Source organism: Macrobrachium rosenbergii, chromosome 11 (genome assembly GCF_040412425.1).
Source record: "Macrobrachium rosenbergii isolate ZJJX-2024 chromosome 11, ASM4041242v1, whole genome shotgun sequence".
NCBI classification, from domain to species: Eukaryota; Metazoa; Arthropoda; class Malacostraca; order Decapoda; family Palaemonidae; genus Macrobrachium; species Macrobrachium rosenbergii.
This window is the reverse complement of record NC_089751.1, coordinates 13,997,135-14,012,206: the sequence shown is the minus strand read 5'-3', so window position 1 is coordinate 14,012,206 and position 15,072 is coordinate 13,997,135. Positions and strand designations below refer to the sequence as shown.

The following is a 15,072-nucleotide window of genomic DNA, read 5'->3' as shown; positions in this document are numbered from 1 at the left end:
CATAAACTAAAATTGATATGGACAAACACAAAAGTAATTCAGAACAGGTATTTATTTAAGTTTCTCTCTGAGTATTTAATATTTTGTGTGGCCTCCATCTGCCTGTACCACAGCCTGTACTCTTGAGGGGTATGATTTCAGCAAATCGCAAAAAAGCTGAGACTCAAACTCCATTTCCCTGAGCACTTCGGTCACCTCTCTTCGCAGGTCGTCAAGGCTTGGTATACCATCATAGTTCACTGTGCGCTCTTCAACACGATCCTTTAAGATACTACCAATGTTTTCATACACATTAAGGTCAGAGGAGCTACCTGGAAATTCACTTGACGAGAAGAAATCGATACCACTGTTTCAAAGCAGCTCCTGTGTCTGAAGAGCCTTGAAACATGGTGCCTTATCATGCAAAAATGTGACTTCTTCAACAGATAACACATTTTCAGGATCTTTGTGGAGAGGAAATACTACACCAGTAAGCACAGTTTCTCTGAAGTATTCGCCATTCCATGACTGTCCTTTTTCTTTGGTGATCCACATTAACTGTTTGGCTGTGAAACAGAGAAAAATTCCCAAACATTCAAGAAATTTCGCAACTTGGTTGATAGCACACGTCATCGCTGATATGGTCCAACTTTGCAGCCCAAATGATGTCATTTTTATGTTTGGCTTCCTGACCGTGTAAATGAAGAATTCGTCTGATGCGGCAACATGGAGAAAGTCAGCTTCATCCCAATCTTTAAGAAATGAACCACAAAACCATGCATGGTCTTCTCTCTGTTGCTGAGTGATGTTGGGCTTGCTGATAACATGAAATGGCTTGATACCAGATTTTTTCAACTCATGATATACAGCACTATAACTTCTCTTCTTTCCCCTTTTTGTTTCAAGTTCAAGCGCCAATTTACGTAAAGACTTTCTTGGTCTACCCACTGCCTCAGCTATGATGTCTTTTGACTCCTGAGAAAGGACTTCAGGCCTTCCAAGATTCTCACTCTTTTTGCGATGACAGTCATATGGATTTTTGTTCCAGTTTCTTTTAACAAAGGATTCATCTCTTTTAATGTATTTAGCTATCCAGGAACGTGAAATGAAGGATGCGCCAGCATCCCTGGCCTCTCTGAAGGTTATAGCCCGGATTCAGTCAATCCATCTGATTTCCTCCGAGTCGTTAGCCATGGCTGTATCAACTCTGCCACTCAGTCTGAAAATGCAACAAATGTAAAATGAAAAACAGCTTAATGGAAACTTAAAATAATGTACTTGGAGACAGGCTATAGCAGAAAACTTCATAACTTTCCATTTGTTCTGTGGAGAGGGGGGGGGCTCTAATTTCGAAACACCTGGTATATGAATAGACATGTATACTTAATAGTTTGTGGTTCACATGTATATATATTGATGGGAATTTTAATCTACCTCATTCGGGTATTTGTATGTAACGAATTATACACTTCTGGGGCATCTCATATAAATGTAACAATAAAAACTCTTCATCTTATTGTATGAATTTTTCTTATTGATCAATAGATTAGATAATTTATGTCTGCCTTCTCTTTGCTAGTTTCCCCATAAACCATGTTACATTTTCACAGAAAGTTTTATTCCCTCAACCACAAAACTCACTAGCAGCTATGGCAGCACTATTTATGTATATACCTCCTGACTGTGTTTACATTTTGGTCTAAATAATAAGAGGTTTGCCTCGGGAATGGCTACCCGCTGGACCAAGGGTCTATGCTGACGTCACAAATTATCCCCCCCCCTCATGGCCCATCCCCAATTTACCTGCGCATAGGTTGACCTCCCTTTTCTTTGGACCTTGTACATATATATATATATATATATATATATATATATATATATATATATATATATATATATATATATATTTGTGTATGTTTGTATATATCTGTGTGTGCATGTTTGCCAGGTCCCTCGAAAGAACTCCAGAAATGAAATAGGCAGAAAGATAAATTTTTCCTATTATCCTCTATCTTTACCATAGGCAACTGATTCACAATTAAGGTTGATCCTGCGGTTAACGAGAAGACAAAGGATTCGCAATGATCCTTCAGTAACTCTTATTTGAAGACTATGGTATTAAAATTAGCCTCATTCACAGTTCCACTTTGCATCACTTCACTGGTTTGTTATAAGGCAACTTTTTTCGATCCAGGTGCTTATCTTATCGCATCATTAATAACAAAAGCTCTTTGAGCACCGGCAGATGTTTATTTCCCAATAAGTTCAGAGTCATCCGATGTAGCAATCCACAGGCTAAGTCAAGTTTCCTAGAAAAGGTTATAAGGATGCATGGGAGCCCGCAGCACATTTTCCAAGTGGGGTGGGAGGGCAAGTAATGGTTAGTTTCGGTATCAAGCAGAGAAACATTTTTGACCCTTTGAACTAGCAGGTTAATTCCAAAAACAGTATCAGCGCCTGTATTTCTTTAATGAATAAAGCAATTATGTATACACACACACACACACATATATATATATATATATATATATATATATATATATATATATATATATATATATATATATATAATATATATATATATATATTATATATATATTATATATATATATATATAATTTTTTTTTTTTTCATGATTTCAGAGAGGGGGGCCAAGTGGGCCGCCTTATCCCTACGTGCGGGCACCCATGTAAGAATAGAATATATAGGACAGAGCTGCATTATGAATTAAAGTTTTTCATTGATATGGGTTTCTCGTCACAATGGGTTTTTAGTATGATTTTAGGCCCGAGGCATATGAGAAAGAAATTTACCAATTAAGACCTAATTTCGCCTCACAAAATCATGAGAGAGAGGAAAGATAAACTTCAACTTATGTCATCGTTGATTACGAGTTTGTTATTTGGGTTTATAAGGATTATTGACTTTAATGACGAGCGTTTAGTATCCAGCTAGAGAATGAGAGATCACATAAAACTGATCAGAATTGTCTTGGTAATATATTAGTACCTCCCAGATGTCAGGAAGGTAGTCAAAGATTAACCAATTTTGTCAATTTCGGGGCCACTTTATATACTTTTAAAGGAACATCAGGAAGATCCATCTTCGCCTTATACGGTGTTTGCCGTTACGGAACATTAAAGTCCTTTTCTGCCACAGTTTTTGCACCAATTTCAGCATGTTGTCCCCTTGACGTTTTTCTGCATGAATTACCCAAATAAGGTCTTCAACGCATTTTAGTAATGCAATTTATTTTTACAACCCATTTTTGCATCTTTAATGCTCCCTCTATAACAAATAATTTAACTATAAAAGATTGACAGTCTACGCTTAATGAATTTCAAACATACTATAAGATCACACCTGACTACCATACTGATAACATAATCTTCATATCGTCTCCTTGTCTTCCCACCTCCCTAATTCCATATTCTATTTGTGGTATTTGTTCATACAAAAATTCACGAGTATACCACTTCCATTCTTGTATACTCTTTGCTAACTGTCGCTACACCGTTATCTTTATTTCCTTTTACTCTCATGACATGGCGACCCCAATTCGAACTCTAAAAATCTGCTTCACCTTTTAAAGAACCATCTTAACTTTATTCTGGGTGTCATTAGTTGTAAGTAGCCTAGCTGAACATCGAGCATGGTACAGCGGATTTACATTCTCTTCTATTGCCAGCTGTAAAATTAATGAGTGTAGAAAACTTGCGTTAACTATCGACTTTCATCACTCATTTAATGTTGTTCAACAGGCAAATAGTTCTACAGTATATGAAATTTTCTTGTTTTCAGCATTATTATCTAATCGAGTAACGAATACTGAAAAAAAAAAAAAAAAAGAGTTCCAACTTGTTACGTAATGACAAAGTGCCCTTGGCCAAAAAAAAAAAAAATCCTATCAGTTTCATGATATTCTTGGTAAATAAGAGAGCTGCGGTTTCCCAGGGGTTGTAAGGGCTTCATGAGAATCTGCTCTGCACATACAAAGAAACTACTTGGTAGACATAAAGTTGAAGGTAAATGGTGCATCAGCTGCATTCAGTTTTTATGGAATTTTTGCCAATTTTTTTTTAGTGACTGGTTTTTCTGTGTTACTATCTAGAACCTTGATGGTTGAATTCTGTTTTTAGAAAAAGAATATATTACAACTAAGTCGTAAAACAACTTCGATGTTAGCAATGAAGTCTTGAGCCGGATATTGCTGAAGGGCAATCTCAGCTTACCACCATTCATGGTAATGAGTTCATGGTTGATAGCTCTCAACCGCTTCTTCTGGTCCTTCTCTGGAGGCGGTGCAGGCGTTCCACAACGTTTTCCTGGCAACTTGCGGCGGGGTTGGCGGTTCTTTTTCCGCTGGGTGCATCTTTTCATCATAGTCCTGTCCTTCGGGAGTACCAAGGGGTTCTCCTTTTAAATTCGCTGACTCAGTGCTAAGGGTAAGGTGTTCTTTCTTGGCCGTAAGATAGCGTTGTAGAAGTGTCATCCTGAAATTCCTAAATTTTGTTATTCAAAATGAGATGACAGTTACATGGTGCCCACCCTAACGCCACTAACTTGTAAACTAAGTTTAAGAGGACACACACATATTCCCGAAGTAGCGTGAATTGGATATTAAATGGCATTTGTAGCTTCATCCTAACGCCACTAACTTGTAAACTAAGTTTAAGAGAACACAACACACACACACACACACACACACACACACACACACACACACACACACACACATATATATATATATATATATATATATATATATATATATATATATATATATATATGTGTGTGTGTGTGTGTGTGTGTGTGTTCTCTTAAACTTAGTTTACAAGTTAGTGGCGTTAGGGTGGGCATCATGTAACTTGTCATCTCATTTTGAATAACAAAATTTAGGAATTTCAGGATGACACTTCTACAACGCTATCTTACGGCCAAGAAAGAACACCTTACCCTTAGCACTGAGTCAGCGAATTTAAAAGGAGAACCCCTTGGTATTCCCGAAGGACAGGACTATGATGAAAAGATGCACCCAGCGGAAAAAGAACCGCCAACTCCGCCGCAAGATGCCAGGAAAACGTTTTGGAACGCCTGCACCGCCTCCGAGAGAAGGACCAGAAGAAGCGGTTGAGAGCTATCACCCATGAACTCATTACCCTGAATGGTGGTAAGCTGAGATTGCCCTTCAGTAATATCCGGCTCAAGACTTCATTGCTAACATCGAAGTTATTTTACGACTAAGTTGTAATATTTAACGGCAGATAATGGAAGTCAAGACATCAAAACGCCCCTAATCCCAGGTTTTCAAAAACTGACTTCAATAATGGAAGCTCTTATCAATGAGATGTTTCTTTTCGGCCTATGCAAATCAAGATAAGCTAATATCTATAGGCTTTTGTGGGTCTGTGACGTGTTAGTATGCTGATAAAATCGAGCGCTGTAGGTTCTGAAACATGACATCTTGTTTGTAAACGTTCACCACTTTAGGAATTGTAACTAGGAAGGAACCATCTCTTCACTATAGTCAAGAGTGTTACCTAAAACTAAAGTAATGTCCTTAAGGTAAGAGTACATCTCCCCCAATGTGATGAACTACTTGTTCAGCGATTTCTGTCAGACTTGAAAAGGTGACATTTTAGACTTACTGTTCAAATCAATTCAACTTCCTTTTTTCACTGTCTTGCATGCTGAACGGTAGAAAGTGCCTCAGGGCTTGGCTGGACAGCCTAAACTTCAATGATGAATCACCTATTTATAAGGTTTAATCAACTCTGTGGGCTTAATATTAATGGATCAGCCTTCTCACCCGCAGATTTTGTTTTGTACCTTAAAAAAATATTTTTATATTTGGTTTGGATTTATTTGTTTCTCTAGCTGTCTGTTAATAAGTTTATAAAAAAAATGAGAATTTAAAAACAAATCTCATCAAAGGTGAGCCTTGAGCTTGGCAAGTGACTGACGCGTGAAAGAGATTGTAACTTCCGGGAGAAGAAACCTGTTTGGTGGGTGTACTGCTCAGCCTTGGCAGATGTATTTGGCCTCAGGATGCTCTTTTTGACTAATTCAGAAAATATTATAACTATGGTTTCGTTTTCATACACCATGTAATTTTGTATTTTCTGGTCTTACTGTTTGCGATGAGGCCTCTTTCTGTTGTACAAAGCCACCCGGCAAGCACGAAGTACTTTAATTCTAAGGGCACAACCTCTCCCCCAGCTTCCTTAAACTTTGCCAACAGTGTTCCTACAGCCAAGTTTTGGGCAAACTCATTCAGTTTCATAACCTTGTCTTCTCTTAGCGACGAAACAAAATCCTGTATCTCGCGAGGACGGAAATGCTATGAATACTCCTTTCTCCAGAAGTGTCCCCTGGTGTTGTTTCCTTCCTTTTTTCATTAACAACCTCCTTCAGATTACAGCTTTCCAAGTTCATTCATATGCTGGTGATTCAGCTTTTCACACCCAGCACTCATCTGAAGCCCTCGCCTCCTTATGTGATGCTACTTATGCTAATGGGAATAGTATCTCTTACCGGATACACTTTTACAATGTTATCGAAAAAACTGAAGCTGAAAATTATCAACATTTTATCACTTTGGGTTTGGAAGTAAGGTAATAGCATGTCACAGGCCCTGACTAAGTCTGCTTCCTAGTTGTGCGTGGGTACATGTGCTGGGTGGACACCCCTCTACTAACGCTGGCAAACTGATTAGAGTATTATCTTTATATGTGGAGAGCTGCTTATTGCACTATTCTTCTTAACAGACTTGAACAAGATCTTTCTGTCTTATAAATACCTATTTGGACACACTCCAACTCTAGCGTAATGACCTTGATTTCTTTTCGTTCTATAAATATCACTTTGGACATTGCTCGCAGGTTTTTCTTAAATGGATGTTGCCTTTATGCCCACGGATGCTGAAGTCAACATCTTTGATCAGGCATTCACCCCTTACATTTTCAGGATGTGGATATCTCTACCGAATTCATACCCCTTCAACCAGCCTCTTTTCAGCAGCCAGATTTATCGAAACTTGCAAGAATTTCAAAGAGATATATAGATTGCAAGAATTTCAAAGAGATATATAGATTAGTCCCCTTATTCAGAGGGAACATAAATTTGAGGGAGTGAAAGGTAGGTGACGCCTCTCAAAAAATAAAAATTTTTTGGATGAAAAAATTGATAAATAGGAAAAATCTCTTTGATATATGCAAATAAAAATTTCCCAGAAGATAAACAGTACAAAGAGAAAGATAATTTCTTTATCATGATTGGAGTAGCGTTGGACCCGCTATCTGCTAACAGGTGCGAAATTCCCTTCCTCAAACGATGCTAATCTTAAAAAAGAGAAAAATAATAAAAAGAGTGAAGACGTAGACGATGCAAAAACAGCGCAGGCAATGATGTCGTTAATACTATCATTATAATTAGAACCACATTTTATCGACCATTTGTGGATAATTTCTGAACTCCTTTAAATGATTAGTGTTTATGAAGATTTTGTGATGTCTGTTTCTACCGGTAAGGGATTAACTTATCTATTTACTTTAAACTTAGTGAAGACTTTAAGAAACTAGATATCAAATAAAATGAACTTACGTATATAAATTCTTTAGTACACTCATTCCTAATCGGTTTCTTGCCCGGTGTGAGGATGTGTGCATCTAAAGTTGCATTTACTATACACGAGTCCATAATCATGAACATAACTGGGTGGCGCAAGTTGTCGGAGGAATGATTAGATAAGCCGGTTGAACTGTTACGGACGAGTCTCACGGTCCACGACCATAAGAAGTGGAGCAGTCTTTGGAGAGACTTCTACGCGCAGTGTTTGTGACGGAAAATTTTCGCAGAAAGAATTTAACATCTCTCGACGCAGTACTGCTTCACGTAAGAACATATGAGAGTTACCTCAGTTTTAGATCTCTATAATCAGCATCATTTAGAAACTAAGGACATGATTTTTAACTAGATTCTAACATCAGAGTTCTCAGGCAATAACAGCCTGTTAACGCAAGCTGTTATCGTATTCCCGTAACGCTGATTTAGACAATGAATTTCTAAAACAAAATCAATAACGCACACTGTTCCCACAAGGCAAAACACACAATCTCGGTGGATTTGGAGGACTGACCCCATTTGTCATCTTCATTTCCTTTATCTCTCATGGGACTGACGGCCATGGAATATCTCCTTTTCCCCTCTTTTTATTTACAAGGGAATCCATCGCCATCAGCTCTTAATAATGTGTAATTTCCAATCGTTAGGGCTACTTTTATTTTTTTCATATCTGAAGAGGGCAATTAGAGTGGCTGTACTGAATTAATAAATATAGATGCTGTTTGTTTACGCATTGATATCAAGTTTCATGATCAAACTATTTTCATCGAAGTTGTATGTACATGTATATATATATATATATATATATATATATATATATATATATATATATATATATATATATATATATATATATATATATATATACATGTGCATATATATACACTATATATATATATATATATATATATATATACATAAACATATATATTACACGTATATAGGCTATATAATATATATGAGCTTTTCAGTCGAGAAGCATGCCAAGTGCCATTTTTAAAATATATAATAAATCAAATTGAAAAAAATACTTTGACCCAGCATGGCGCTTGGCATGTTTCTCGACTGATAGCCTCATATATATATATATATATATATATATATATATATATATATATATATATATATATATATATATATATATATATATATATATATATATATATATATGAACTGAACATAAAACACACACACATATATATTGCTACGAATATACCTTCGATACTTACTTGATTCTGGGCGGCGACGGATAATCGCAGGGAGTTCTTTTCATTATCAAGGAATCTTCTGTATTTCATTCAAACATCTGACTAAATAGACTGACTAAGGCAATTCTGTAGACAAATAAAACAAGGGGAAATACTGTGGCTTAGGGCATTCTTCATATGAGGGAAGATTACGTAAACTCAAGGGTTCTCTTAATTAATTATACAGGCAGTCCCCGGTTTACAATGGGGGTTCTGTTTTTCCACCGCGTTGTAAACCGAAAATCGTTGTAAACCGAAAAATCGTCGAAAATCGCTAAAAATCCTCAGAAAACCTTACTTTTAATGCTTTGGGTGTATTGAAAACGATGTAAACTGCATTTTTATTGAGTTTTTCATATAAAACCTCCAAATTTTTATTATTCTGCCATTTTGGGGCCATATTTCTTCCATCGGATCGGCGTCAACGCGTTGTAAGCCTGGAACATGCGTCGTAAACTGGGAAATAATTTCTGATGAATATATTTGAAAAACGTTGTAACCTTGGAACATCGTAAGCCGGACCTGTCGTAAACCGGGGACTGCCTGTATTTACATAATAAACACAGATCAGAAGAATGACGAATTACTAGGCAGGTAATATTAAGGGCCCGCTAAATGAATGAATCCTACATAGGAGAAATATTTTACATCGATGATGTCTTTATAACAGGAAACATCACAGAGGGGTAGAAGGGGTGGCATAAGACCACACTGCACATGGGATAGAGCTGAGTGGTTCCACAGCCAGGACCGATCTGCAAGATATGCAAGACGGTCACTTGCCAAAATAATGAGATGCTCAAAGGGAACTGAGAGAATGAACTTTGGTGCCAAATACATCAGTTCAATAGTAAATGCGTAATTACATTAACACTTGATGCTTCAACACAAATTTCTAAAGGTGATCGCACAATGGAAATAGAAAATAAATCAGACAGAGAAATAACAGGATCATGACTGACTAAGAAAACCTTATTCCGGGAACATTAACTTCTTCAAGATGATGATGTCCTCTTCAATAGGGTGCCAACGCTGGAGGAGGGAATTAAGGATGCCACAACAAAAGTACACTGGTTCGAACCTTGGAGTCGAACACGTAGAGGGTACAAGGGACAGGCAAAGGTAAGGACATCTGTCCTTGGTGGAGTTCTGAGTGCTTCTTTCTCTTGACTGCTGTTGCATCGTCTATTTCTAACCTCGGGGGATTACGGCTGGGCATCCAGATAGATGGTGCAAAAGGTCAATCTTCACCTCGTTTTCTATAGCGAGCACATGGCATCCAGTCAGAGCTCATGGAGAGGTTACCAACTTTCTCTTTTTTGGCCCCTCCCTTGCCCATTGTCTGCAGCTGTCGAGAAGGCATCTTCGAAGTTCACCTGGAAACAAAGCCTCAGGCAGTCATTTTGAACAGAGAGGAGGATTAAAGGCTTAACAATTTTGGGAATGAAGGAGAGAGTTGAGGAAGGGGTGAATGAAAACCCACAGTTATAGCAATTAAGACAATTGAAATTAATTTTATTTCTTTCTGTTACATTATGGATGTAAAAATGGGTGAGGTTGCTAGGAAAGAAGTTTCCTTCATCCAAAAAAAAAAAAAAAAAAAAAAAAAAAAAAAAAAAAAATATATATATATATATATATATATATATATATATATATATATATATATATATATATATATATATATATATATATATATATATATATATATATATATATATTTGTGATGAAGGAAAAAATAGTTTGATTATGAAGCTTGATGTTAATGCATAAACAAACAGCATCTATTTTTACTGAGGTTATATATATAAATATATACACGTTATTATAACTGACAAGAAGTCGCCGCATAGCCAACCCTTGGTTTGCCCTTACTTTATCGAGAGTAGAATCGTCGCTGCGTAGCCGACCCCAGTTGACCTAGATACCAACACATAAAAATTGTCAACGTTCCAATCTGTCCCCTTCCTTTACCTGGGACAGACATTTAGATGGCACAGTCGAAAGGGACAAGGATAAGATGCTGAATGTCACTCCCTTAAGCAGCTTAGCCCAACTAAGCTGCTTAAAACAACCATTCTAAAGGCAGATTGAGCTGGCTGAATTGTCTTTCCACGGGATACCTAGGGAGATACAAGCGATGGTCGGAACACCTGGAAAATGACACATCTTCAGCCCGGTCACCATATGGGCCCGACATTGGGGTCCCTACCCTTGGCAGTTGCCTTAAAAGGAGCTTGGACAGGGAGATCTTTGCAGTTAGCCGTAAACGTGCAAGAGGATGCTATGAGTTGCTGAGAGACCCCCCTCCTCCCCTAAACCCCTGTCTACACCAGACTCCGGACTTGAATTCAGTTCTACAGTCATCCTCGAGTGGACCGTCCATGTGATTAGTGTAAAGTGCCACGCGTGTGATTGCCCCACGTCATTTTTCGCCAGAGACCCGCTTCCCCTAGGGTAAAGTACAAGTAAAGACCTTTCAGTCACAACAGTTTGCCATTAGAAGTGTTTATTGAGTGCCAGTATTACTCTTTATCCTTTGTGCCATTTTATCCAGTGCCATTTCCAGCGTTTTGTGCTCCACTGTAAAGTGTTCATTCATTCTTCGAGTCCTTGGCCCCATTAGTGCAGCCTTGAGTCATTGTATGTGTTATATTTTCCTTTACTGGCATGTAATGTTTAACTCTCTCTTGCAAAGTGACCAATTTGCTGTGGACTCATCTTGGACTGTGCCTTGCCACCATTCAAGACTCCAGTAGGAAGATCTTCAGGCTTTGCAAGCCTCTTAATAATTCATTTAACCATTTTATTTTGATTCTTTTCTTGTAAATATAATTATTTAATTTAACCAAAGTGTTTACATAACATTCCCTCATGTGAATCATCCCCGTTTCCTTTTCTTTTTATGATTTCCCTTAACGTAAAGCCAGATTTCCAAGGCCAAATAAATAAAGTTCTGTTGCCGGCCTGTAAAAGTATTCTACAAATCTAGAAATCCAGGGAAATACATAAAAATGGCGACCTTTCCATAGATCTTGTTTTGCAGTTGCATTTCACCCTCTATTGTCACTTTGTTGCATTTGCAACTTGCCAAATCAGCAATTAGCAAAGCTAAGCTGGGTGTGAGACAAATTTCGAATCTGGTACCAAGAGCACAGACCAAGAGAGTTCCATGTAAGTAATGTGTTTACCTTAGCAAAGAAATTGTTTACAATCGCAACTGTTCCTAGGAAATTAGGGAAATAGGGACGCATGTATCAACTGAGAGAAGAGAACCGCCATATTAGATTTTGTTAATGCATGCCTTTCATGATAGGTAGTTAGGAAACAACAAGTGCTAACCATTTTCTTTTTGAGGAATAGTGAAAAAAAAATTCCTCTGTGTTAAATTTTTACTTTGCCATTTTTTTTTGAGGAATAGTGCGAAAGAAATTCCTCTGTATTAAATTTTACTTCACATTTCGGAATATTGAATTATTTAGGCACAGACGAACTCCCACATGGGATAAGGCAAAAATCAGCTTGCATCGCTGAAATACTCTCTCTCAGATTAGCTACAACTCAAATCAGGTGTTAGGAAAGCGAAATTTGAACTCTGCTTCTAGGGAAAATCACAAGGTCATTTTACTATTATCTGCCCATCCCGGGAAATTTCCCGCAGTTAGGAGACCAGACGTGCTTGTAAACAGAAGGGTTCATTTAACCAGTGTCTAAAAATAACCCACATCGGTGAGAGTCGGATGACCTTCACCCTCCCTACTCCTCCCCGCGTGCCTACCAAATCTTCATTCATCGCCCGAGTAGTTTGTTCCTTAAAAAATTGTTCATACTCGGTCCACTCTCAGCAATTTTTTTTTATTAGCAATTTCCACGTCCTACAAGACAAAGTTTCCAAGTCCTACGGGATAAATCCAATTTCCAAGTCCTACGAAACAATATCAAATTTTCAAGTCTTATGAGACAATATCAAATTCTCAAGTCTTACGAGACAAATCCAATTTCCAAGTCCTACAGGATGGATCCAAATTCCAATTCTTACGAAATGACACCAAATTCTAAGTCCTACGAGGCAAAAATTTCCAAGTCTTACGAGACGCCACCAAATGCTAAGTCCTACGGGACGAAAATTTCCAAGTCTTACGGGACGCCCCCAAATTCTAAGTCCTACGAGACGAAAGCAAATTTCCAAGTTTTACGAGACGCCACCAAATTCCCAGTCCTATGAGACTAAATCAAATTCTCAAGTCTTACGAGAAAGAACCCAAATTCCAAGTCCTACGGGACAGATCCAAATTCCAAGTCCTAAGAGATGAAATCAAATTTCCAAGCCCTACGGGACATAAACAAATTCCGTGTCCTACGTGACTTCTATCAAATTCCACGTCCTACGTGACGTCCATCGAATTCCACGTCCTATGTGACATCCATCAAATTCTACGTCCTACGTGACGCCCATCAAATTCCATGGCCTACATGACGTCCAACAAATTCCACGTCCCAAGTGACGGCCATCAAATTCCACATCCTCTGTGACGAAATAAAATTCCGCATCTTACGAGACGACAAATACTACTATTCCCGCAACAACCAGCTGAGGCAACGCGAGAGATAAAATATATTTTAACTTAAAATTGGTTCCTGAAACCCATTTATTTATCAATTTAAGTTTATTTGACAAGTAAGTTTGTCAGGTTGGCGACTCCAAGAGCCCAACATAATGAGGATTTCAAATTCTATGTGGAGGCAGAAGGAGACCTAGAACTGACAGGTCGAGAGTTACGGGAATGGGTCCAGAGGAACCTAGAAGCTGCAAAGGCAGAGAGTGAGATGGCAAGACAGGAGAAAGAGAAAGAGAGAATAGCTCAGGAGAAAAGAGAGGAGCTAGAAAGGCAAGAGAGGGAGAAAGAGAGGCAGGAGAAGGAGAAAGAAAGACTAGCCCAAGAGAAAAGAGAAGAATTAGAGAGGAAAGAGAGGCAGGAGAAGGAGAAAGAAAGACAGCCTAAGAGAAAAGAGAAGAATTAGAGAGGCAAGAGAGGGAGAAAGAGAGGCAAGAGAGAGAGGAGAGAATAGCCCAGGAGAAAAGAGAAGAATTAGAAAGGCAGGAGAAGGAGAAAGAAAGAGAAGCAGAAAAAGAGGAAAGAGAACGTCAGCGCGCCCATGAACTCCAAATGTTAGCCCAGCAGAATGCATCCTCCCTCCTCCCATGGCGGCTATGAGCGCCCTCAGCCAAGCCCACTCATTTATGCCTAAGTGGACGGAGGCAGAGCCTTAAGTATGGCTCAAGAGGGCCGAAAGAGTCCTGGATTGGTGCATCCTCTCCCCTACGGAACTCTCCTTTGTTCTCACTAAATTCCTCAGAGGGAAGGCACTCATTGTCTATCGCGCCCTTTCGGTAGAGGATAGGAGAGATTGGGAAGCTGTACGCCAAGCTGTCACCAAGGCGTACGAGATTAACCCCGAGTGCTGGAGGAGGTGCTGGAGAGGGCAGACAAGAGATATAAGCCAGACGTGGTCCAACTGGGCGTACCACTCCGAGCGGGCGTTAGCCAAGTGGCTCGGGTCCAAAGGAGCTACCAGCACCGCTGAGGTACTCGAGAAATTTAAATTGGAACATTTCCTACGCTATGCCCCTCCCGCCCTGGCCATGCATGTAGTAGAAAAGGCCCCTGCAACACTCATGGAGTGTTGCCGAATAGCGGACCAGTGGGAGACTCACCACCCTCAGGAGGGATCCATGCGACAGAAGATATATCCCCCGCCCTTCCTCGGAGGATCACTCAAGTTTCAGATTTATATCTGAAACTTGAGTGAGAATTAATGGTTTGAATTTTACTTAATTAAATTGACTTCATGATAAATTAAAGTTTTGTGAATTAACTTTGGTTAAGAAATACTTAAATCTTACACTGTTTTCAAGCAATAATAAATCTTTTTGAGATTGTGAACTCTGCTTATAACTTTTGAACTTAGAAATAAATTTGTCTGTTTAAATTTTTTAAAAACAGTGTTTCATTTTGACCACCAGTGATTAGAGATATTTGTGTGTGTGTACAAGATAAGTGATATATCTCTTTGTTCACCTGGGGCTTATCTAGGTGAAATAGAACCAGGGAAACAATTATAGTACTTGTTGGAGTGATGCCCTTTTCCCCCTAGTCTGTTTATAGCTTATCAGTTGTTACCTCACCCATAACTTTATAAATTCAGATTGAATTTTCCAGTG

The 15,072-nt window shown here is 38.5% G+C and overlaps 1 protein-coding gene across 1 annotated transcript in view; it reads left to right on the top strand.

Annotated features, from left to right (window-relative positions):
* Positions 1 to 5,014: 5,014 nt before the first annotated feature.
* Positions 5,015 to 15,072, top strand: part of LOC136843167 (aminopeptidase N-like) — a 36,821-nt gene continuing 26,763 nt past the window's right edge. The window contains exon 1 of the mRNA XM_067111231.1: positions 5,015 to 5,149. The gene's annotated coding sequence lies outside the window, so the exon portion shown is untranslated. The remainder of the gene's footprint in view (positions 5,150 to 15,072) is intronic.